The 23,297-nt window shown below is 47.2% G+C and overlaps 10 non-coding genes and 2 pseudogenes across 10 annotated transcripts; all 12 read left to right on the top strand.

Moving 5' to 3' along the window:
- Positions 1 to 1,266: 1,266 nt before the first annotated feature.
- On the top strand, positions 1,267 to 1,452 carry LOC143727422 (U2 spliceosomal RNA). Its single transcript, XR_013199487.1, has one exon. It is a non-coding gene; the product is annotated as a U2 spliceosomal RNA (small nuclear RNA).
- Positions 1,453 to 1,886: 434 nt separating this feature from the next.
- On the top strand, positions 1,887 to 2,050 carry LOC143726792 (U1 spliceosomal RNA). The gene has a single exon (XR_013199022.1). It is a non-coding gene; the product is annotated as a U1 spliceosomal RNA (small nuclear RNA).
- Positions 2,051 to 8,653: 6,603 nt separating this feature from the next.
- On the top strand, positions 8,654 to 8,831 carry LOC143727371 (U2 spliceosomal RNA; annotated as a pseudogene).
- Positions 8,832 to 9,265: 434 nt separating this feature from the next.
- LOC143726790 (U1 spliceosomal RNA) lies at positions 9,266 to 9,429 on the top strand. Its single transcript, XR_013199021.1, has one exon. It is a non-coding gene; the product is annotated as a U1 spliceosomal RNA (small nuclear RNA).
- A 1,128-nt stretch (positions 9,430 to 10,557) lies between these two features.
- On the top strand, positions 10,558 to 10,748 carry LOC143727196 (U2 spliceosomal RNA). The gene has a single exon (XR_013199403.1). It is a non-coding gene; the product is annotated as a U2 spliceosomal RNA (small nuclear RNA).
- Positions 10,749 to 11,182: 434 nt separating this feature from the next.
- Positions 11,183 to 11,346, top strand: LOC143726789 (U1 spliceosomal RNA). Its single transcript, XR_013199020.1, has one exon. It is a non-coding gene; the product is annotated as a U1 spliceosomal RNA (small nuclear RNA).
- A 6,604-nt stretch (positions 11,347 to 17,950) lies between these two features.
- LOC143727384 (U2 spliceosomal RNA) lies at positions 17,951 to 18,126 on the top strand (annotated as a pseudogene).
- A 434-nt stretch (positions 18,127 to 18,560) lies between these two features.
- Positions 18,561 to 18,724, top strand: LOC143726788 (U1 spliceosomal RNA). The gene has a single exon (XR_013199019.1). It is a non-coding gene; the product is annotated as a U1 spliceosomal RNA (small nuclear RNA).
- A 1,128-nt stretch (positions 18,725 to 19,852) lies between these two features.
- LOC143727186 (U2 spliceosomal RNA) lies at positions 19,853 to 20,043 on the top strand. The gene has a single exon (XR_013199393.1). It is a non-coding gene; the product is annotated as a U2 spliceosomal RNA (small nuclear RNA).
- A 434-nt stretch (positions 20,044 to 20,477) lies between these two features.
- Positions 20,478 to 20,641, top strand: LOC143726787 (U1 spliceosomal RNA). Its single transcript, XR_013199018.1, has one exon. It is a non-coding gene; the product is annotated as a U1 spliceosomal RNA (small nuclear RNA).
- A 1,128-nt stretch (positions 20,642 to 21,769) lies between these two features.
- On the top strand, positions 21,770 to 21,960 carry LOC143727195 (U2 spliceosomal RNA). The gene has a single exon (XR_013199402.1). It is a non-coding gene; the product is annotated as a U2 spliceosomal RNA (small nuclear RNA).
- Positions 21,961 to 22,394: 434 nt separating this feature from the next.
- Positions 22,395 to 22,558, top strand: LOC143726786 (U1 spliceosomal RNA). Its single transcript, XR_013199017.1, has one exon. It is a non-coding gene; the product is annotated as a U1 spliceosomal RNA (small nuclear RNA).
- Positions 22,559 to 23,297: the final 739 nt, after the last annotated feature.

Raw genomic sequence — 23,297 nt, 5'->3', positions numbered from 1 at the left:
AGCAGCCATGGCCCGGTTCTGGGTGGGGTCTTTTTTAAGATCCATCAATATTTTACCAACAGACTTGACAACACCACTTGCATTTGACCAACCCCCTGCATACACTCATATAAAAAAGTTTTTAAAGAATTTTAATTTGGAAAAAGAAAGAGTGACTGTTTTAACCAACCACCGCTCTATCCTCTCCCTTGTGCAGGAACGGGAACAAGTGTGTCCAGTGCGCGGGCTCACTCTAGGTGAAGCCCAAAAGGTTTGGCGAAATGTATCCCACTCAGCTCTTCATAACCGACACCGAGACCTGGCTTGGATGGCTGCCCATGAGATCCTCCCGGTCAGGGCCGTGATGCACTCCCGAGGCATGTCAGAGAATCCCATCTGCCCGCGGCCCGGGTGTGGCGCGCCCGAGACCGTGAGGCACGCCCTCTGGGAGTGCAGTTCTGTGAGGGACCTGTGGGCAACAGCTGGCCCCCAGCAATTCCCGTACCTGCCAGTAGGGGGGGTCCCAGACTACCCTATGGGGAGAGGAGGGGTGAGCCAAGATGAAACACCAGCTAAAACACCATCAAAGCTATGGCTCACCATCCTCTGTATCAAAGACGCCATTTGGACCTCCAGAAACCTACTGGTAGGGAAGCGCATGCAGGTGTCCCTCCACGCCACCATCCAGCTGGCTAAGTCAAGGCTGCAGGATTACACCGCATGTCGCCATTCGGATGTGGGGGTCAGAGCTTCACAGGAAAAGGTCCCCATAGCCACGAGCCCTGACTGCCCGTAGATGCCCCCCAACATCTTAGGTGGAGCAGCGGCGCCTCGGTTCAAGAGGATCTCCTCCGGGCCCAGAAGGGTTGGGTCCTTGGGACTGGTTCTGAAGAGCTGAGTGGAGGTTTAAAATGGTTATAAGGACATACCCACTCCTGTACAATGGAAGAGAGAGCTTTTAAACTCTGTTTTTTTTTTTATTTTATTTTTTTATTGTTTTATCGGTATATTTATTCTATATTTTACCTTTTTTATTCATACCTTACTTAATTTTTTATTTTTAACAGAATGCTTTTCTTTTACTTAAAAAAAGTATATGTACTGTATATGTATATATGTATACGTGTATGTATTTATATATATATGTGTGTGTATGTGTATGTATATATATATATATATATGTACATGGGCAAATGGAACTGTTTTATCGCTTCAAAAACAAAAGAACAAAGAACAAAAAAGCATGTGAACATTCTGTAAAAATGATATGATGTATAAATGAATGAAATGGCACAATAAAAATATGTCAAAAGAAAAAAATCTGTTCTTATCAGTTTAATATCTGATACGTGCCCTACCCGGGCACCATATATTAAATTGATTTTTGGAACTGGGAGATGGAAGAGGGGCTTGCTCCGTCCACTCCACGCATCGACCCGGTATTGCAGTACTTCTGGGAACGGTGCACCCCCAAAAACTGTGTTCAATGAAAGAGATGTTTTAGTCTTGTGTGGCAGCAGGTGTTAATGGAAGTAACGTATATTGCTGTGTATGGGTGCTTTAAAGGTGTTGTAGGTGATCATATGCTATACAGGTAATGGTGGTGTGAGAGGGAAAAAAAAACAACAACTCTGTTCTTATCTCGTTTAACATCTGATTCGTCCACTATCCGGTGACCGCGTATGAAATTGATTTTTGGCTCATGGATCCGGAGCATGAAAACAACATCATCCACAACAACAACAGCAAAAGAGCCCGACTCTGCAGGTTTTTGATGTCTCTCTCTTATCTCTTGGAGTTTTTACGAATGAGCTGATGAGTTGAATCAGGTGTGTGTTTGATTGTCCGACCGTTGGTGAGGATTGCGGAGAGGGACACGGTGCCTCTGACGGGAGGCCTGGGAATTCATACTTACCTGGCAGGGGAGACACCATGATCAGGAAGGTGGTTCACCCAGGGCGAGGCTCGGCCATTGCACTCCGGTTGTGCTGACCCCTGCGAATTCCCCAAATGTGGGAATCTCGACTGCATAATTTATGGTAGTGGGGGACTGCGTTCGCGCTCTCCCCTGGACACACTGGTTAAAAGAGCAGATTGTTCGAGTTCCTCTTCTTCTGGTAGTTAACGACCTAGGAAGTCCAGGGAATTGAACTGCAGTGGTTGATCGAGAGATGTAAAACTCTCAACCTAGGACCAGTCTGCAAAAGTAGGGCTGTTTTTTAGTTTTTTTTTTCATCATTCTTCAAATAATCTCCATTATTCAACCAGCGCTTTTATTGGCAGCAGTGGTCCTAGAAGCAAAGTTGTTCCGAATGAGGAGTTCTATCATGTGGTATGAATACCTTGTGCATGTGTGAAAAATCACCTGACATACAGTCGCCTATGGCCGTATTCATGTTGTTGTTTTTACTGTTTACAGCGCCACCAAGTGGCCAGTCGCCACATCCCTTTTCACCTGAGCACAGGCTGAGCCCGTGCACAGGTGTACCGACTTGGGTGTAATTGTCTCATTCCGTTGGAGAGTTATGGCCATTTAAGTAAAGCCCGCCTCGCCCACTCCCAACGTTTTGGCGTCCCGTCGCCAACGTGAATCGAAATTCCGACTTTTTTCCCCATCGCTGTCGGCAATCAGACTCCAGGGAATCTTTCTGCACCGGTTTGGGTCAGATCGGGCGAAAGACCTAGGACTAGTGTGCAAAAGTAGCTTTTTCACAAAATCCCAAATACCCGAAAATCTCGCCAGCGCAACCATCGAATCCGAGGCCTGCGTCTTGTTCGGCCCGAGCCAAGGATTCCGGTGATGTAAGACACTTGGGTCTGCGACGGACGGTTCAGGAGTTACGAGGCATTTCGTACTTCTGATCGCTGCAGCGCCACCTTGGGGCCGATTGGGCCGAGCCTTGGTGATGTTGTAGACCGGGCGGGTACTACCATCCCTCAAGAGTTTCAAGTCTCTACGACGTACGCTTTGGTCTGCCCGCTCACTTTTAGGGCAGAATGTTTGTTGGTCCAAAATCCCAGGTTGCACTCCAAAGTGTCGTGTTGTGCGCTCTGCTGTGATCCATTTTCGGTGTCAACAGTCAAGCTGAGCTTGTATTGCTGTGAGCTGAGCTTGTTTGCTGGCGACCTTTAGACCCTCTCGCCACGGCCCAGGTGGGCGTGACCTTTGACGGCTCCCCCGCCTCTGCGTCATTGTGTCATCGCTTCTCGGCCTTTTGGCTAAGATCAAGTGTCTGGTCCTAAGGTAGAGACAGCGATCGCCTCTTGTTGGACTTGGTCTCGTGTGTTGCTTGTCACACGGGACACACACCCTTCAGGAGGTACATTGACAAGCGGCTTTTAATTGACGACTCGTTCTACGAGGAATCTTCTGGTTTTAAGGTAAGCAGGTTTTAATTTATTTATTGTATATTTATTGTTGGGTTTTAGCCGCAGCAGGCTAGTGGTGCCTCCAACATGTCGGCTGCTCGTGCCGGCATGAGGAGGCACCACAGCGTGCGTTTTAAATTTAAACCAAAAGAGGATGGCACTCTCCGGGTCATGTCCAGGCTGGACTTTTCTAGGAAGTGCATCCAACAGTTACTCGGTTTTAAGGTTGTGGACATAAACTGCCTGTTGACTCTGCCCCTGAATCATGGCTTTGATGTAAGTTTTGCTTCTGCTTCCTTGCTAAGTACTTTTTGGACTCGATTTGAAATGTGTAAAGCCAATTTCTCCATGTTCACTGTGGAAAAACTGACTGATAATTCACTGAAAGTTGTGATTGTCAGGATGTTTAATGAAACAGTTAGTGGAGAAGATATTTCTGTATGGTTGGCAAGATATTGCTCTATTCGTGGACAACCAGTCAAGGTTTTAGATGAAGACGGTATCTGGAGCTGTGCGTGGAGAGTGCCCATTAAACAATGGGCAGATCCCAACAGCTACCATGGCCTGAGTCAAATACCTTCTATGATTGTGTTGGGAGAGAATAGAGGCTACATCCATTACCAAGGGATGCCCAAGCTATGCCGCAAGTGTGGCAAACTTGGACATCTCGCCGAGGCATGCCAAGAAGTAGTGTGTAGGAAGTGCAGAGAAATTGGGCACATTTTTGAAGAGTGCCAAAATGGCAGAAAGTGCAACCTCTGTGGAGAATCATCCCATCTCTACAGAGACTGCCCTAAAAGTTTTGCCAACAAGTTAAAAAGCAACAAAATGGCCGCCCCACCGAAAGAACAAACAATTGAGGAGGCGGGCCCCGAGGTTTCGGCGGGAAATTCAAACCCCCAGCCAGCCTCAGGGATTGGACAGGAAGGAGGAAGTGGGGCGGCCACAGGGGCGGAGTCAATTCTGGCAGTTGGTGAGGGGGAGGAAGCCAATCCTCAAAATGAAATTGAAAAAGAAGACAGTATGGAGGATGAAGAGGAGGAAATGGCTTCCTCCCTAGTAACCGTGTCTGAGGTTAGTGTGTCCACGAGTGGGAGTGAAACAGATGTTTCGCTCCCCAATGCTCAAGTGCAGAAAAGAACTGCGAGATCTCCTCTGGTTCAAACAGAGGAGAAAAAGCTGCGGGTAGCGCATCGGCTAGATAGTTCCCCCATGGAAGATCTAGACCGTATGTGGCCCGCAGAATCTCCTAATGAAGTCTCTTTTCTGCATTTCAAGCTAAGAACATCATCGCCAAAGGATTCGCAAGAGGCCTTCTCTGCGAGCCCTGAGGCGTCAAGCACTTGCCCCCCTGATCCCAGCTCATCTGGGGAAAAGGGAAGGCAAGTGCAACAAGAAATAACATGATTTTAAACAACCTCTGTAGTCCCTTGGTTGCTTTTAAATGTCTCACACCCTTTTAACCATACTGCTCATGGCTCTCACTATCTCCACAATCAATGTGAGAAGTGTGAAGAGCAATATACGAGCACAGAGTGTGTTATCCTTTTTAAAATCTTTTAAGTCAGATGTGTTTTTATTGCAAGAATGTGGTCTGCCTTTTTTAACAAATTACAGGAAGTGGGAGGAGATTTGGACCCCAGGACTTTCCATCTGGAGTGGGTCCAATTTTAACAAAAATGACGGTGTTGCTATTTTAGTAAAAAATCCCCATGTTTTGGTGAAGGGCAGCACTGTGGTGAGGGATGGGCGGGCAATTTTAGCTAATCTGACTTTTTTAGGTAAGGATTTTAACATTTTAAATGTGTATGGTTTTACAGGTAAAAACAACAGGTATGAGCTTTTAGAAGACCTGCAGCCCCACATGCTCGGGAGGGCTCCCCTAGTGGTAGCAGGGGATTTTAATTGTGTTTTATCAAGACAGGATAGAAAGAGGGTAGGAGAGGATTTTAAGGTCGACAAGACATCGGTTTTATTACAAAATATAGTCAAAGATTTTAAGTTAGTTGACTGCTTTAAAACAATGCATCAAAGAGAGGAGGGCTTCACCTGGTTCAGTGGTGATGGCGCCAGAGCCTCTCGAATTGACTATGTTTTTACAAGGGACTGCCCGCCGACCGATGCTACATTGAGCCCCCTCTTCTTTTCTGATCACATGATGCTCTCCTGCACCCTTTCACTACCCACGGGTGTGACCGTAGGGGGAGGGCTGTGGAAGCTGAACTGCTCCCTATTAGAGGATGAGGAAGTGATTAGTGAATATAGGGAGCAGTTCAGCCAATGGCAGACCCTCCAAGACTTTTTCGACTCACGTGCACAGTGGTGGGAGATGGTGAAACAAAGGACAGGACGGTTTTTTAAACAAATTGGAAAAGAAAAAAAGAATAAAGAAAAAAGACGCATGATGGGGCTGCAAAAAAGACTGCAGAGATATTTTAACCTTTTAAACAGTGGATTGGATTTTACAGAAGAAATTAAAGAAGTAAAGAAAGAAATGTCAGATTTGTCCGAAACAAAGACTAAAGGTGTCATTTTAAGATGTAAGGAGAGAGAAATAGAAGAAGGGGAAAAGTGTACTAGATATTTTTTTAAAAAGACAATAACACGGGGAGGGTCAATTAATACTTTAAAAACTTTTACAGGTGGGGAGGTAAATACAACAGATCTGATTTTAGGGGAAATTGAAAGTTTTTACAATAATTTATACAGCACTAAAGAGGTACACAATGGCATCTTAGAGGAAGTTTTAGGGTTTTTAGACAAAAAGGTAAAGAGTCCAGATGTGCTTTTATCCCAAGATTTTACTCTTTTAGAAATGCACAAAGCGCTAAAAGGTTTTAAAAAGGGGAAGTCCCCAGGCTTGGATGGACTCCCCTTTGAGTTTTATCTGACTTTCTGGGACATTTTAGCACACGACTTATTGACAGTTTTTAAAGAACTTGAGACTCTTGACAGACTTCCAGACAGCTTTAGAGTAGGGATAGTTACATTACTATACAAAAAAGGGGACAAGACTGACCTGAGAAACTGGCGACCAATCACTCTTTTAAATTATGATTGTAAACTTTTTAGTAAGATTTTAGCTACACGTATGTCGACTGTTTTAGAGGACGTAATCCACCTGGATCAAGCATGCGCTGTGCCCGGCAGGAAGATCACGGACAGCCTGGTACTGATCAGAGACGCCATCTGTTTTGCGAGAGACAGAAACATTCGGCTAGTAGTCCTAAATTTAGATTTCGAAAAAGCCTTTGATCGCGTCTCGCACCAGTACCTGTTCCAGGTACTGGAAAAAATGGGGTTTCCTGGGAGGTTTATAGCCTGGGTGGGACTGCTGTACAACGATCTGTCTAGCAGAATTTTGGTTAACGGGCATTTATCCAAAGCTGTAAAACTCTACAGCGGCGTCCGTCAGGGGTGTCCTTTATCTCCCCTTCTGTATGTGGCTTGTATTGAGCCACTGGCACAAATCTTGAGAAGGGATAAATGGATTAAAGGACTAGACATCCCAGGGACTGGTGGACTGACGGCGACCTGTGTTTTATATATGGATGACGTGACCCTTTTAGCGACTGACCTTTTATCAGTACGAAGAGCAATGGACTTGACTGACTGGTACGGTCGGGCCTCGGGCGCCAAGCTCAATAGGAGTAAGTCCGAGGCCCAGCTCTTCGGGCCGTGGGGGAACGTGGACACAGTTGGACTAGATTTGGATTTTAAAGACAATGATTTGAAAATTTTAGGTGTAAAATTTGACAGAGAGGGTGGAGGACAAGGAAACTGGACTGACATGTTAGGGAAAGTCAGGCAAAGACTGGGCTTTTGGGGACTGAGACAATTGACGTTTGAAGGCAAGATTTTAATTTTTAAAGCTGTGATTTTACCACTGATTTTACTTGTCTGTTCTGTTTTTAGTCCCCCAAGACGATTCCTGGCCAACCTGGAGAGGGCGGTATTTTATTTCCTGTGGGGGTCCAAGTGGGAACGACTAAAGAGGGAGGTCGTCAAAAAGAAAAAAGAGAATGGCGGGAAAGGCCTCCCAGACCCCCACCTGTTTTTAGGCAGCCGCTTTGCCGCCCTCCACATCCAGTACGCACTGACCCCATCCAGAGAACACAAGACAGCAGCCATGACCCGATTCTGGATGGGGTCATACCTAAGAACTTTGAAAATTTTACCCATTGATCTTAAAAGTCCTGTGTCTTTTAATTTGTCAAAAGAGCATAGTTTTATTAAGAAATTTTTAAAGAAATATCTTTTAGAGACAAATGATGCCACCATTTTAACTAACCATAAGTCTCTTATCTCTCTTGTGCAGGATTGAGAATCGGTGAGCCCGGTTCCAGGCCTCACACTAGGTGAGGCCAAAGATGTTTGGAGGAACGCAGCCCACCCAGCTCTCCAGAACAGGCTTAAAGACTTGTCGTGGATGGTGGCTCATGAGATCCTCCCGGTCAGGGCGGTTATGCACTCCAGAGGCATGGCCAAAAACTCCACCTGCCCACGGTCCGGATGTGGTTCCCCGGAGACCGTTCGACATCTGCTCTGGGAGTGCGGCGAAGCGCGGGACCTGTGGGCCAAGACCGGCCCCCTGTTTTTCCCGTGCCTGCCAGCGGGTGGGGCCCAGGTGGACTACAAGCTCGCCATCCTGGGGGTGGGTCAGGGCTTGAAGGAGCTGACACAACCAAAATTTTCCTCGCTCTGGCTCACCCTAAACGTGATCAAGGATGCCATCTGGGTCACCAGAAATCTGCTGGTGGGGAAACGCGTGACGGTCCCCCTCCACGCGTGCGAGCAGAAAATAAGATCAACGCTGCAGGGTGGGCCGCACGTCGTTATTCGGATGGGGGGGCCGGGGTCACACGTAGAAGGTCCCGGCCGCCACCGACCCTGGCCGCCCGTAGATGCACCCTCACCACACCGGCTACGGGAACAGCGGGCCAGCGGGCCGGAGGAGAGGGGATCTCCGCTGGGCACCAGAAGCGGGGAGTCTGGGGCCTGTTCTGGAGACCTGGAGTGAATGGACAATTTTGATAGGGACTCACCCTCGATCCTGTACAAGAGATGTTTTATTTGGCATATTTTATTGTTTTATTGTTTTATATTTGCATTCCTATTTTATTTTAATCCATTTTACCTTTACTTTAAAACAACACACAACATACATGGACTTTTACACAACACATCAACATAACTGATTTTTAACTGTAACTTATGTCCTTTTTGTTGTTTTAAGATATGTGCAAAAATGTGATTTTATAAGGAAAAAATGGATATTGAAAGAATGGAATGAAACAATGTGACAATAAACTTTTTTCGAAAGAAAAAAATCTGTTCTTATCAGTTTAATATCTGATACGTGCCCTACCCGGGCACCATATATTAAATTGATTTTTGGAACTGGGAGATGGAAGAGGGGCTTGCTCCGTCCACTCCACGCATCGACCCGGTATTGCAGTACTTCTGGGAACGGTGCACCCCCAAAAACTGTGTTCAATGAAAGAGATGTTTTAGTCTTGTGTGGCAGCAGGTGTTAATGGAAGTAACGTATATTGCTGTGTATGGGTGCTTTAAAGGTGTTGTAGGTGATCATATGCTATACAGGTAATGGTGGTGTGAGAGGGAAAAAAAAACAACAACTCTGTTCTTATCTCGTTTAACATCTGATTCGTCCACTATCCGGTGACCGCGTATGAAATTGATTTTTGGCTCATGGATCCGGAGCATGAAAACAACATCATCCACAACAACAACAGCAAAAGAGCCCGACTCTGCAGGTTTTTGATGTCTCTCTCTTATCTCTTGGAGTTTTTACGAATGAGCTGATGAGTTGAATCAGGTGTGTGTTTGATTGTCCGACCGTTGGTGAGGATTGCGGAGAGGGACACGGTGCCTCTGACGGGAGGCCTGGGAATTCATACTTACCTGGCAGGGGAGACACCATGATCAGGAAGGTGGTTCACCCAGGGCGAGGCTCGGCCATTGCACTCCGGTTGTGCTGACCCCTGCGAATTCCCCAAATGTGGGAATCTCGACTGCATAATTTATGGTAGTGGGGGACTGCGTTCGCGCTCTCCCCTGGACACACTGGTTAAAAGAGCAGATTGTTCGAGTTCCTCTTCTTCTGGTAGTTAACGACCTAGGAAGTCCAGGGAATTGAACTGCAGTGGTTGATCGAGAGATGTAAAACTCTCAACCTAGGACCAGTCTGCAAAAGTAGGGCTGTTTTTTAGTTTTTTTTTTCATCATTCTTCAAATAATCTCCATTATTCAACCAGCGCTTTTATTGGCAGCAGTGGTCCTAGAAGCAAAGTTGTTCCGAATGAGGAGTTCTATCATGTGGTATGAATACCTTGTGCATGTGTGAAAAATCACCTGACATACAGTCGCCTATGGCCGTATTCATGTTGTTGTTTTTACTGTTTACAGCGCCACCAAGTGGCCAGTCGCCACATCCCTTTTCACCTGAGCACAGGCTGAGCCCGTGCACAGGTGTACCGACTTGGGTGTAATTGTCTCATTCCGTTGGAGAGTTATGGCCATTTAAGTAAAGCCCGCCTCGCCCACTCCCAACGTTTTGGCGTCCCGTCGCCAACGTGAATCGAAATTCCGACTTTTTTCCCCATCGCTGTCGGCAATCAGACTCCAGGGAATCTTTCTGCACCGGTTTGGGTCAGATCGGGCGAAAGACCTAGGACTAGTGTGCAAAAGTAGCTTTTTCACAAAATCCCAAATACCCGAAAATCTCGCCAGCGCAACCATCGAATCCGAGGCCTGCGTCTTGTTCGGCCCGAGCCAAGGATTCCGGTGATGTAAGACACTTGGGTCTGCGACGGACGGTTCAGGAGTTACGAGGCATTTCGTACTTCTGATCGCTGCAGCGCCACCTTGGGGCCGATTGGGCCGAGCCTTGGTGATGTTGTAGACCGGGCGGGTACTACCATCCCTCAAGAGTTTCAAGTCTCTACGACGTACGCTTTGGTCTGCCCGCTCACTTTTAGGGCAGAATGTTTGTTGGTCCAAAATCCCAGGTTGCACTCCAAAGTGTCGTGTTGTGCGCTCTGCTGTGATCCATTTTCGGTGTCAACAGTCAAGCTGAGCTTGTATTGCTGTGAGCTGAGCTTGTTTGTTGGCGACCTTTAGACCCTCTCGCCACGGCCCAGGTGGGCGTGGCCTTTGACGGCTCCCCCGCCTCTGCGTCATTGTGTCATCGTTTCTCGGCCTTTTGGCTAAGATCAAGTGTAGTATCTGTTCTTATCAGTTTAATATCTGATACGTGCCCTACCCGGGCACCATATATTAAATTGATTTTTGGAACTGGGAGATGGAAGAGGGGCTTGCTCCGTCCACTCCACGCATCGACCCGGTATTGCAGTATTTCTGGGAACGGTGCACCCCCAAAAACTGTGTTCAATGAAAGAGATGTTTTAGTCTTGTGTGGCAGCAGGTGTTAATGGAAGTAACGTATATTGCTGTGTATGGGTGCTTTAAAGGTGTTGTAGGTGATCATATGCTATACAGGTAATGGTGGTGTGAGAGGGAAAAAAAAACAACAACTCTGTTCTTATCTCGTTTAACATCTGATTCGTCCACTATCCGGTGACCGCGTATGAAATTGATTTTTGCCTCATGGATCCGGAGCATGAAAACAACATCATCCACAACAACAACAGCAAAAGAGCCCGACTCTGCAGGTTTTTGATGTCTCTCTCTTATCTCTTGGAGTTTTTACGAATGAGCTGATGAGTTGAATCAGGTGTGTGTTTGATTGTCCGACCGTTGGTGAGGATTGCGGAGAGGGACACGGTGCCTCTGACGGGAGGCCTGGGAATTCATACTTACCTGGCAGGGGAGACACCATGATCAGGAAGGTGGTTCACCCAGGGCGAGGCTCGGCCATTGCACTCCGGTTGTGCTGACCCCTGCGAATTCCCCAAATGTGGGAATCTCGACTGCATAATTTATGGTAGTGGGGGACTGCGTTCGCGCTCTCCCCTGGACACACTGGTTAAAAGAGCAGATTGTTCGAGTTCCTCTTCTTCTGGTAGTTAACGACCTAGGAAGTCCAGGGAATTGAACTGCAGTGGTTGATCGAGAGATGTAAAACTCTCAACCTAGGACCAGTCTGCAAAAGTAGGGCTGTTTTTTAGTTTTTTTTTTCATCATTCTTCAAATAATCTCCATTATTCAACCAGCGCTTTTATTGGCAGCAGTGGTCCTAGAAGCAAAGTTGTTCCGAATGAGGAGTTCTATCATGTGGTATGAATACCTTGTGCATGTGTGAAAAATCACCTGACATACAGTCGCCTATGGCCGTATTCATGTTGTTGTTTTTACTGTTTACAGCGCCACCAAGTGGCCAGTCGCCACATCCCTTTTCACCTGAGCACAGGCTGAGCCCGTGCACAGGTGTACCGACTTGGGTGTAATTGTCTCATTCCGTTGGAGAGTTATGGCCATTTAAGTAAAGCCCGCCTCGCCCACTCCCAACGTTTTGGCGTCCCGTCGCCAACGTGAATCGAAATTCCGACTTTTTTCCCCATCGCTGTCGGCAATCAGACTCCAGGGAATCTTTCTGCACCGGTTTGGGTCAGATCGGGCGAAAGACCTAGGACTAGTGTGCAAAAGTAGCTTTTTCACAAAATCCCAAATACCCGAAAATCTCGCCAGCGCAACCATCGAATCCGAGGCCTGCGTCTTGTTCGGCCCGAGCCAAGGATTCCGGTGATGTAAGACACTTGGGTCTGCGACGGACGGTTCAGGAGTTACGAGGCATTTCGTACTTCTGATCGCTGCAGCGCCACCTTGGGGCCGATTGGGCCGAGCCTTGGTGATGTTGTAGACCGGGCGGGTACTACCATCCCTCAAGAGTTTCAAGTCTCTACGACGTACGCTTTGGTCTGCCCGCTCACTTTTAGGGCAGAATGTTTGTTGGTCCAAAATCCCAGGTTGCACTCCAAAGTGTCGTGTTGTGCGCTCTGCTGTGATCCATTTTCGGTGTCAACAGTCAAGCTGAGCTTGTATTGCTGTGAGCTGAGCTTGTTTGTTGGCGACCTTTAGACCCTCTCGCCACGGCCCAGGTGGGCGTGGCCTTTGACGGCTCCCCCGCCTCTGCGTCATTGTGTCATCGCTTCTCGGCCTTTTGGCTAAGATCAAGTGTCTGGTCCTAAGGTAGAGACAGCGATCGCCTCTTGTTGGACTTGGTCTCGTGTGTTGCTTGTCACACGGGACACACACCCTTCAGGAGGTACATTGACAAGCGGCTTTTAATTGACGACTCGTTCTACGAGGAATCTTCTGGTTTTAAGGTAAGCAGGTTTTAATTTATTTATTGTATATTTATTGTTGGGTTTTAGCCGCAGCAGGCTAGTGGTGCCTCCAACATGTCGGCTGCTCGTGCCGGCATGAGGAGGCACCACAGCGTGCGTTTTAAATTTAAACCAAAAGAGGATGGCACTCTCCGGGTCATGTCCAGGCTGGACTTTTCTAGGAAGTGCATCCAACAGTTACTCGGTTTTAAGGTTGTGGACATAAACTGCCTGTTGACTCTGCCCCTGAATCATGGCTTTGATGTAAGTTTTGCTTCTGCTTCCTTGCTAAGTACTTTTTGGACTCGATTTGAAATGTGTAAAGCCAATTTCTCCATGTTCACTGTGGAAAAACTGACTGATAATTCACTGAAAGTTGTGATTGTCAGGATGTTTAATGAAACAGTTAGTGGAGAAGATATTTCTGTATGGTTGGCAAGATATTGCTCTATTCGTGGACAACCAGTCAAGGTTTTAGATGAAGACGGTATCTGGAGCTGTGCGTGGAGAGTGCCCATTAAACAATGGGCAGATCCCAACAGCTACCATGGCCTGAGTCAAATACCTTCTATGATTGTGTTGGGAGAGAATAGAGGCTACATCCATTACCAAGGGATGCCCAAGCTATGCCGCAAGTGTGGCAAACTTGGACATCTCGCCGAGGCATGCCAAGAAGTAGTGTGTAGGAAGTGCAGAGAAATTGGGCACATTTTTGAAGAGTGCCAAAATGGCAGAAAGTGCAACCTCTGTGGAGAATCATCCCATCTCTACAGAGACTGCCCTAAAAGTTTTGCCAACAAGTTAAAAAGCAACAAAATGGCCGCCCCACCCAAAGAACAAACAATTGAGGAGGCGGGCCCCGAGGTTTCGGCGGGAAATTCAAACCCCCAGCCAGCCTCAGGGATTGGACAGGAAGGAGGAAGTGGGGCGGCCACAGGGGCGGAGTCAATTCTGGCAGTTGGTGAGGGGGAGGAAGCCAATCCTCAAAATGAAATTGAAAAAGAAGACAGTATGGAGGATGAAGAGGAGGAAATGGCTTCCTCCCTAGTAACCGTGTCTGAGGTTAGTGTGTCCACGAGTGGGAGTGAAACAGATGTTTCGCTCCCCAATGCTCAAGTGCAGAAAAGAACTGCGAGATCTCCTCTGGTTCAAACAGAGGAGAAAAAGCTGCGGGTAGCGCATCGGCTAGATAGTTCCCCCATGGAAGATCTAGACCGTATGTGGCCCGCAGAATCTCCTAATGAAGTCTCTTTTCTGCATTTCAAGCTAAGAACATCATCGCCAAAGGATTCGCAAGAGGCCTTCTCTGCGAGCCCTGAGGCGTCAAGCACTTGCCCCCCTGATCCCAGCTCATCTGGGGAAAAGGGAAGGCAAGTGCAACAAGAAATAACATGATTTTAATTATATCTCTGTAGTCCCTTGGTTGCTTTTAAATGTCTCACACCCTTTTAACCATACTGCTCATGGCTCTCACTATCTCCACAATCAATGTGAGAAGTGTGAAGAGCAATATACGAGCACAGAGTGTGTTATCCTTTTTAAAATCTTTTAAGTCAGATGTGTTTTTATTGCAAGAATGTGGTCTGCCTTTTTTAACAAATTACAGGAAGTGGGAGACGATTTGGACCCCAGGACTTTCCATCTGGAGTGGGTCCAATTTTAACAAAAATGACGGTGTTGCTATTTTAATAAAAAATCCCCATGTTTTGGTGAAGGGCAGCACTGTGGTGAGGGATGGGCGGGCAATTTTAGCTAATCTGACTTTTTTAGGTAAGGATTTTAACATTTTAAATGTGTATGGTTTTACAGGTAAAAACAACAGGTATGAGCTTTTAGAAGACCTGCAGCCCCACATGCTCGGGAGGGCTCCCCTAGTGGTAGCAGGGGATTTTAATTGTGTTTTATCAAGACAGGATAGAAAGAGGGTAGGAGAGGATTTTAAGGTCGACAAGACATCGGTTTTATTACAAAATATAGTCAAAGATTTTAAGTTAGTTGACTGCTTTAAAACAATGCATCAAAGAGAGGAGGGCTTCACCTGGTTCAGTGGTGATGGCGCCAGAGCCTCTCGAATTGACTATGTTTTTACAAGGGACTGCCCGCCGACCGATGCTACATTGAGCCCCCTCTTCTTTTCTGATCACATGATGCTCTCCTGCACCCTTTCACTACCCACGGGTGTGACCGTAGGGGGAGGGCTGTGGAAGCTGAACTGCTCCCTATTAGAGGATGAGGAAGTGATTAGTGAATATAGGGAGCAGTTCAGCCAATGGCAGACCCTCCAAGACTTTTTCGACTCACGTGCACAGTGGTGGGAGATGGTGAAACAAAGGACAGGACGGTTTTTTAAACAAATTGGAAAAGAAAAAAAGAATAAAGAAAAAAGACGCATGATGGGGCTGCAAAAAAGACTGCAGAGATATTTTAATCTTTTAAACAGTGGATTGGATTTTACAGAAGAAATTAAAGAAGTAAAGAAAGAAATGTCAGATTTGTCCGAAACAAAGACTAAAGGTGTCATTTTAAGATGTAAGGAGAGAGAAATAGAAGAAGGGGAAAAGTGTACTAGATATTTTTTTAAAAAGACAATAACACGGGGAGGGTCAATTAATACTTTAAAAACTTTTACAGGTGGGGAGGTAAATACAACAGATCTGATTTTAGGGGAAATTGAAAGTTTTTACAATAATTTATACAGCACTAAAGAGGTACACAATGGCATCTTAGAGGAAGTTTTAGGGTTTTTAGACAAAAAGGTAAAGAGTCCAGATGTGCTTTTATCCCAAGATTTTACTCTTTTAGAAATGCACAAAGCGCTAAAAGGTTTTAAAAAGGGGAAGTCCCCAGGCTTGGATGGACTCCCCTTTGAGTTTTATCTGACTTTCTGGGACATTTTAGCACACGACTTATTGACAGTTTTTAAAGAACTTGAGACTCTTGACAGACTTCCAGACAGCTTTAGAGTAGGGATAGTTACATTACTATACAAAAAAGGGGACAAGACTGACCTGAGAAACTGGCGACCAATCACTCTTTTAAATTATGATTGTAAACTTTTTAGTAAGATTTTAGCTACACGTATGTCGACTGTTTTAGAGGACGTAATCCACCTGGATCAAGCATGCGCTGTGCCCGGCAGGAAGATCACGGACAGCCTGGTACTGATCAGAGACGCCATCTGTTTTGCGAGAGACAGAAACATTCGGCTAGTAGTCCTAAATTTAGATTTCGAAAAAGCCTTTGATCGCGTCTCGCACCAGTACCTGTTCCAGGTACTGGAAAAAATGGGGTTTCCTGGGAGGTTTATAGCCTGGGTGGGACTGCTGTACAACGATCTGTCTAGCAGAATTTTGGTTAACGGGCATTTATCCAAAGCTGTAAAACTCTACAGCGGCGTCCGTCAGGGGTGTCCTTTATCTCCCCTTCTGTATGTGGCTTGTATTGAGCCACTGGCACAAATCTTGAGAAGGGATAAATGGATTAAAGGACTAGACATCCCAGGGACTGGTGGACTGACGGCGACCTGTGTTTTATATATGGATGACGTGACCCTTTTAGCGACTGACCTTTTATCAGTACGAAGAGCAATGGACTTGACTGACTGGTACGGTCGGGCCTCGGGCGCCAAGCTCAATAGGAGTAAGTCCGAGGCCCAGCTCTTCGGGCCGTGGGGGAACGTGGACACAGTTGGACTAGATTTGGATTTTAAAGACAATGATTTGAAAATTTTAGGTGTAAAATTTGACAGAGAGGGTGGAGGACAAGGAAACTGGACTGACATGTTAGGGAAAGTCAGGCAAAGACTGGGCTTTTGGGGACTGAGACAATTGACGTTTGAAGGCAAGATTTTAATTTTTAAAGCTGTGATTTTACCACTGATTTTACTTGTCTGTTCTGTTTTTAGTCCCCCAAGACGATTCCTGGCCAACCTGGAGAGGGCGGTATTTTATTTCCTGTGGGGGTCCAAGTGGGAACGACTAAAGAGGGAGGTCGTCAAAAAGAAAAAAGAGAATGGCGGGAAAGGCCTCCCAGACCCCCACCTGTTTTTAGGCAGCCGCTTTGCCGCCCTCCACATCCAGTACGCACTGACCCCATCCAGAGAACACAAGACAGCAGCCATGACCCGATTCTGGATGGGGTCATACCTAAGAACTTTGAAAATTTTACCCATTGATCTTAAAAGTCCTGTGTCTTTTAATTTGTCAAAAGAGCATAGTTTTATTAAGAAATTTTTAAAGAAATATCTTTTAGAGACAAATGATGCCACCATTTTAACTAACCATAAGTCTCTTATCTCTCTTGTGCAGGATCGAGAATCGGTGAGCCCGGTTCCAGGCCTCACACTAGGTGAGGCCAAAGATGTTTGGAGGAACGCAGCCCACCCAGCTCTCCAGAACAGGCTTAAAGACTTGTCGTGGATGGTGGCTCATGAGATCCTCCCGGTCAGGGCGGTTATGCACTCCAGAGGCATGGCCAAAAACTCCACCTGCCCACGGTCCGGATGTGGTTCCCCGGAGACCGTTCGACATCTGCTCTGGGAGTGCGGCGAAGCGCGGGACCTGTGGGCCAAGACCGGCCCCCTGTTTTTCCCGTGCCTGCCAGCGGGTGGGGCCCAGGTGGACTACAAGCTCGCCATCCTGGGGGTGGGTCAGGGCTTGAAGGAGCTGACACAACCAAAATTTTCCTCGCTCTGGCTCACCCTAAACGTGATTAAGGATGCCATCTGGGTCACCAGAAATCTGCTGGTGGGGAAACGCGTGACGGTCCCCCTCCACGCGTGCGAGCAGAAAATAAGATCAACGCTGCAGGGTGGGCCGCACGTCGTTATTCGGATGGGGGGGCCGGGGTCACACGTAGAAGGTCCCGGCCGCCACCGACCCTGGCCGCCCGTAGATGCACCCTCACCACACCGGCTACGGGAACAGCGGGCCAGCGGGCCGGAGGAGAGGGGATCTCCGCTGGGCACCAGAAGCGGGGAGTCTGGGGCCTGTTCTGGAGACCTGGAGTGAATGGACAATCTTGATAGGGACTCACCCTCGATCCTGTACAAGAGATGTTTTATTTGGCATATTTTATTGTTTTATTGTTTTATATTTGCATTCCTATTTTATTTTAATCCATTTTACCTTTACTTTAAAACAACACACAACATACATGGACTTTTACACAACACATCAACATAACTGATTTTTAACTGTAACTTATGTCCTTTTTGTTGTTTTAAGATATGTGCAAAAATGTGATTTTATAAGGAAAAAATGGATATTGAAAGAATGGAATGAAACAATGTGACAATAAACTTTTTTCGAAAGAAAAATCTGTTCTTATCAGTTTAATATCTGATACGTGCCCTACCCGGGCACCATATATTAAATTGATTTTTGGAACTGGGAGATGGAAGAGGGGCTTGCTCCGTCCACTCCACGCGTCGACCCGGTATTGCAGTACTTCTGGGAACGGTGCACCCCCAAAAACTGTGTTCAATGAAAGAGATGTTTTAGTCTTGTGTGGCAGCAGGTGTTAATGGAAGTAACGTATATTGCTGTGTATGGGTGCTTTAAAGGTGTTGTAGGTGATCATATGCTATACAGGTAATGGTGGTGTGAGAGGGAAAAAAAACCAACAACTCTGTTCTTATCTCGTTTAACATCTGATTCGTCCACTATCCGGTGACCGCGTATGAAATTGATTTTTGGCTCATGGATCCGGAGCATGAAAACAACATCATCCACAACAACAACAGCAAAAGAGCCCGACTCTGCAGGTTTTTGATGTCTCTCTCTTATCTCTTGGAGTTTTTACGAATGAGCTGATGAGTTGAATCAGGTGTGTGTTTGATTGTCCGACCGTTGGTGAGGATTGCGGAGAGGGACACGGTGCCTCTGACGGGAGGCCTGGGAATTCATACTTACCTGGCAGGGGAGACACCATGATCAGGAAGGTGGTTCACCCAGGGCGAGGCTCGGCCATTGCACTCCGGTTGTGCTGACCCCTGCGAATTCCCCAAATGTGGGAATCTCGACTGCATAATTTATGGTAGTGGGGGACTGCGTTCGCGCTCTCCCCTGGACACACTGGTTAAAAGAGCAGATTGTTCGAGTTCCTCTTCTTCTGGTAGTTAACGACCTAGGAAGTCCAGGGAATTGAACTGCAGTGGTTGATCGAGAGATGTAAAACTCTCAACCTAGGACCAGTCTGCAAAAGTAGGGCTGTTTTTTAGTTTTTTTTTTCATCATTCTTCAAATAATCTCCATTATTCAACCAGCGCTTTTATTGGCAGCAGTGGTCCTAGAAGCAAAGTTGTTCCGAATGAGGAGTTCTATCATGTGGTATGAATACCTTGTGCATGTGTGAAAAATCACCTGACATACAGTCGCCTATGGCCGTATTCATGTTGTTGTTTTTACTGTTTACAGCGCCACCAAGTGGCCAGTCGCCACATCCCTTTTCACCTGAGCACAGGCTGAGCCCGTGCACAGGTGTACCGACTTGGGTGTAATTGTCTCATTCCGTTGGAGAGTTATGGCCATTTAAGTAAAGCCCGCCTCGCCCACTCCCAACGTTTTGGCGTCCCGTCGCCAACGTGAATCGAAATTCCGACTTTTTTCCCCATCGCTGTCGGCAATCAGACTCCAGGGAATCTTTCTGCACCGGTTTGGGTCAGATCGGGCGAAAGACCTAGGACTAGTGTGCAAAAGTAGCTTTTTCACAAAATCCCAAATACCCGAAAATCTCGCCAGCGCAACCATCGAATCCGAGGCCTGCGTCTTGTTCGGCCCGAGCCAAGGATTCCGGTGATGTAAGACACTTGGGTCTGCGACGGACGGTTCAGGAGTTACGAGGCATTTCGTACTTCTGATCGCTGCAGCGCCACCTTGGGGCCGATTGGGCCGAGCCTTGGTGATGTTGTAGACCGGGCGGGTACTACCATCCCTCAAGAGTTTCAAGTCTCTACGACGTACGCTTTGGTCTGCCCGCTCACTTTTAGGGCAGAATGTTTGTTGGTCCAAAATCCCAGGTTGCACTCCAAAGTGTCGTGTTGTGCGCTCTGCTGTGATCCATTTTCGGTGTCAACAGTCAAGCTGAGCTTGTATTGCTGTGAGCTGAGCTTGTTTGTTGGCGACCTTTAGACCCTCTCGCCACGGCCCAGGTGGGCGTGGCCTTTGACGGCTCCCCCGCCTCTGCGTCATTGTGTCATCGTTTCTCGGCCTTTTGGCTAAGATCAAGTGTAGTATCTGTTCTTATCAGTTTAATATCTGATACGTGCCCTACCCGGGCACCATATATTAAATTGATTTTTGGAACTGGGAGATGGAAGAGGGGCTTGCTCCGTCCACTCCACGCATCGACCCGGTATTGCAGTACTTCTGGGAACGGTGCACCCCCAAAAACTGTGTTCAATGAAAGAGATGTTTTAGTCTTGTGTGGCAGCAGGTGTTAATGGAAGTAACGTATATTGCTGTGTATGGGTGCTTTAAAGGTGTTGTAGGTGATCATATGCTATACAGGTAATGGTGGTGTGAGAGGGAAAAAAAAACAACAACTCTGTTCTTATCTCGTTTAACATCTGATTCGTCCACTATCCGGTGACCGCGTATGAAATTGATTTTTGGCTCATGGATCCGGAGCATGAAAACAACATCATCCACAACAACAACAGCAAAAGAGCCCGACTCTGCAGGTTTTTGATGTCTCTCTCTTATCTCTTGGAGTTTTTACGAATGAGCTGATGAGTTGAATCAGGTGTGTGTTTGATTGTCCGACCGTTGGTGAGGATTGCGGAGAGGGACACGGTGCCTCTGACGGGAGGCCTGGGAATTCATACTTACCTGGCAGGGGAGACACCATGATCAGGAAGGTGGTTCACCCAGGGCGAGGCTCGGCCATTGCACTCCGGTTGTGCTGACCCCTGCGAATTCCCCAAATGTGGGAATCTCGACTGCATAATTTATGGTAGTGGGGGACTGCGTTCGCGCTCTCCCCTGGACACACTGGTTAAAAGAGCAGATTGTTCGAGTTCCTCTTCTTCTGGTAGTTAACGACCTAGGAAGTCCAGGGAATTGAACTGCAGTGGTTGATCGAGAGATGTAAAACTCTCAACCTAGGACCAGTCTGCAAAAGTAGGGCTGTTTTTTAGTTTTTTTTTTCATCATTCTTCAAATAATCTCCATTATTCAACCAGCGCTTTTATTGGCAGCAGTGGTCCTAGAAGCAAAGTTGTTCCGAATGAGGAGTTCTATCATGTGGTATGAATACCTTGTGCATGTGTGAAAAATCACCTGACATACAGTCGCCTATGGCCGTATTCATGTTGTTGTTTTTACTGTTTACAGCGCCACCAAGTGGCCAGTCGCCACATCCCTTTTCACCTGAGCACAGGCTGAGCCCGTGCACAGGTGTACCGACTTGGGTGTAATTGTCTCATTCCGTTGGAGAGTTATGGCCATTTAAGTAAAGCCCGCCTCGCCCACTCCCAACGTTTTGGCGTCCCGTCGCCAACGTGAATCGAAATTCCGACTTTTTTCCCCATCGCTGTCGGCAATCAGACTCCAGGGAATCTTTCTGCACCGGTTTGGGTCAGATCGGGCGAAAGACCTAGGACTAGTGTGCAAAAGTAGCTTTTTCACAAAATCCCAAATACCCGAAAATCTCGCCAGCGCAACCATCGAATCCGAGGCCTGCGTCTTGTTCGGCCCGAGCCAAGGATTCCGGTGATGTAAGACACTTGGGTCTGCGACGGACGGTTCAGGAGTTACGAGGCATTTCGTACTTCTGATCGCTGCAGCGCCACCTTGGGGCCGATTGGGCCGAGCCTTGGTGATGTTGTAGACCGGGCGGGTACTACCATCCCTCAAGAGTTTCAAGTCTCTACGACGTACGCTTTGGTCTGCCCGCTCACTTTTAGGGCAGAATGTTTGTTGGTCCAAAATCCCAGGTTGCACTCCAAAGTGTCGTGTTGTGCGCTCTGCTGTGATCCATTTTCGGTGTCAACAGTCAAGCTGAGCTTGTATTGCTGTGAGCTGAGCTTGTTTGTTGGCGACCTTTAGACCCTCTCGCCACGGCCCAGGTGGGCGTGGCCTTTGACGGCTCCCCCGCCTCTGCGTCATTGTGTCATCGTTTCTCGGCCTTTTGGCTAAGATCAAGTGTAGTATCTGTTCTTATCAGTTTAATATCTGATACGTGCCCTACCCGGGCACCATATATTAAATTGATTTTTGGAACTGGGAGATGGAAGAGGGGCTTGCTCCGTCCACTCCACGCATCGACCCGGTATTGCAGTATTTCTGGGAACGGTGCACCCCCAAAAACTGTGTTCAATGAAAGAGATGTTTTAGTCTTGTGTGGCAGCAGGTGTTAATGGAAGTAACGTATATTGCTGTGTATGGGTGCTTTAAAGGTGTTGTAGGTGATCATATGCTATACAGGTAATGGTGGTGTGAGAGGGAAAAAAAAACAACAACTCTGTTCTTATCTCGTTTAACATCTGATTCGTCCACTATCCGGTGACCGCGTATGAAATTGATTTTTGCCTCATGGATCCGGAGCATGAAAACAACATCATCCACAACAACAACAGCAAAAGAGCCCGACTCTGCAGGTTTTTGATGTCTCTCTCTTATCTCTTGGAGTTTTTACGAATGAGCTGATGAGTTGAATCAGGTGTGTGTTTGATTGTCCGACCGTTGGTGAGGATTGCGGAGAGGGACACGGTGCCTCTGACGGGAGGCCTGGGAATTCATACTTACCTGGCAGGGGAGACACCATGATCAGGAAGGTGGTTCACCCAGGGCGAGGCTCGGCCATTGCACTCCGGTTGTGCTGACCCCTGCGAATTCCCCAAATGTGGGAATCTCGACTGCATAATTTATGGTAGTGGGGGACTGCGTTCGCGCTCTCCCCTGGACACACTGGTTAAAAGAGCAGATTGTTCGAGTTCCTCTTCTTCTGGTAGTTAACGACCTAGGAAGTCCAGGGAATTGAACTGCAGTGGTTGATCGAGAGATGTAAAACTCTCAACCTAGGACCAGTCTGCAAAAGTAGGGCTGTTTTTTAGTTTTTTTTTTCATCATTCTTCAAATAATCTCCATTATTCAACCAGCGCTTTTATTGGCAGCAGTGGTCCTAGAAGCAAAGTTGTTCCGAATGAGGAGTTCTATCATGTGGTATGAATACCTTGTGCATGTGTGAAAAATCACCTGACATACAGTCGCCTATGGCCGTATTCATGTTGTTGTTTTTACTGTTTACAGCGCCACCAAGTGGCCAGTCGCCACATCCCTTTTCACCTGAGCACAGGCTGAGCCCGTGCACAGGTGTACCGACTTGGGTGTAATTGTCTCATTCCGTTGGAGAGTTATGGCCATTTAAGTAAAGCCCGCCTCGCCCACTCCCAACGTTTTGGCGTCCCGTCGCCAACGTGAATCGAAATTCCGACTTTTTTCCCCATCGCTGTCGGCAATCAGACTCCAGGGAATCTTTCTGCACCGGTTTGGGTCAGATCGGGCGAAAGACCTAGGACTAGTGTGCAAAAGTAGCTTTTTCACAAAATCCCAAATACCCGAAAATCTCGCCAGCGCAACCATCGAATCCGAGGCCTGCGTCTTGTTCGGCCCGAGCCAAGGATTCCGGTGATGTAAGACA

This window comes from Siphateles boraxobius, unplaced genomic scaffold (assembly GCF_051911475.1).
Source record: "Siphateles boraxobius isolate OS27281-9 unplaced genomic scaffold, OSU_SipBor_1 77, whole genome shotgun sequence".
Taxonomy (NCBI): domain Eukaryota; kingdom Metazoa; phylum Chordata; class Actinopteri; order Cypriniformes; family Leuciscidae; genus Siphateles; species Siphateles boraxobius.
The sequence above is the reverse complement of the archived record's forward strand: the minus strand, read 5'-3'. Positions and strand labels throughout refer to the sequence as shown.